This window comes from Mus caroli, chromosome 8, assembly GCF_900094665.2.
Source record: "Mus caroli chromosome 8, CAROLI_EIJ_v1.1, whole genome shotgun sequence".
Taxonomy (NCBI): domain Eukaryota; kingdom Metazoa; phylum Chordata; class Mammalia; order Rodentia; family Muridae; genus Mus; species Mus caroli.
This window is the reverse complement of record NC_034577.1, coordinates 15,052,882-15,053,982: the sequence shown is the minus strand read 5'-3', so window position 1 is coordinate 15,053,982 and position 1,101 is coordinate 15,052,882.

Below are 1,101 nucleotides of genomic sequence, written 5' to 3'. Positions count from 1 at the left end.
CTCCACACCTTTTAAAACAATTCTTTGATATGTGTTTAATTTTGTCGCTGATTAGAGATGTAAAGAAATATGTTTATTTTAACAAAAAGAATCAAATCTTGGCTGAATATTTGGCACTGTATAATTAAAGCATTATCTTCAGTGTTTTCTCAAGTTTATCCATATTTTGATTTTATAATCAGTGCTGAAGTTATCACTTCACATAAACACATAGTCCAAAATAGCAGAAATATGTTGAGGGCCATTTCAGAAAGTGTTGAAAATTCTGTCCTACTCCCCAAGCCAAAATTCATTTAACAACGTTTTATTAAACTCAAGTCAGCAATTCAAACATCCATTTTTCAAATAAAAGTTCTAACACAATCCAAAGACATACTAATTTGATACATGCTGAGGAATGATGGTCAGAAAGATGAAAGGCCTTTGTTTTTTGTAATTAAATCAGTATGTTTCTGTAAGGGCAGAAAACTTTACATGCACAGTGAAAGAAGGCACTGTAGTTCATCACAGGCAACAGGCTTGAGCCTGAGCCAAGCTGCTGCAGGCCTTGTTTCTTGCATTGTGTAGTATGAAGGGTACATATTTGCTCTGGAAGAAGCCTGCCCTGAAATCTTTATGATGCAAACAGCNGGTGTTGTAAAAGATGTCCTGGGCTCACTACACATTTGATTTCAAGTTAATTTTCAGTTATCTGATTTAGAAACCTTTCCCTGATGCCAACCACAGTTTATGAAGCTGTAATTTCACTATGATCACATCATAAACCCCTGACCTGCTCCCCTTTGTAAAGAACAGCCCCACTTTCTGCGGGGCGCCACATTCTTTGTCGGTCCTAACTTGTGCTGATGCTGTAGGCCAAAGCCACCATGCCCTCCCATAAGGCTTCACAGCATTTCCAAGGAATGGTCCAGCAACCAGTCCCAATAACATCACCCTGAGTGAATGTCTCTCAAGCCCTTTAAAACCATAATCAAGTATTTTCCCATTTTCACTTTACTATAGCTTTGGACCCCCTCGGTATTATTATTTGGTGGTCATTGTTATTGTGTGTGTGATGTGTACCACATGTGGCAGTCAGAAGAGAACGTGGTGGAGTCTGTT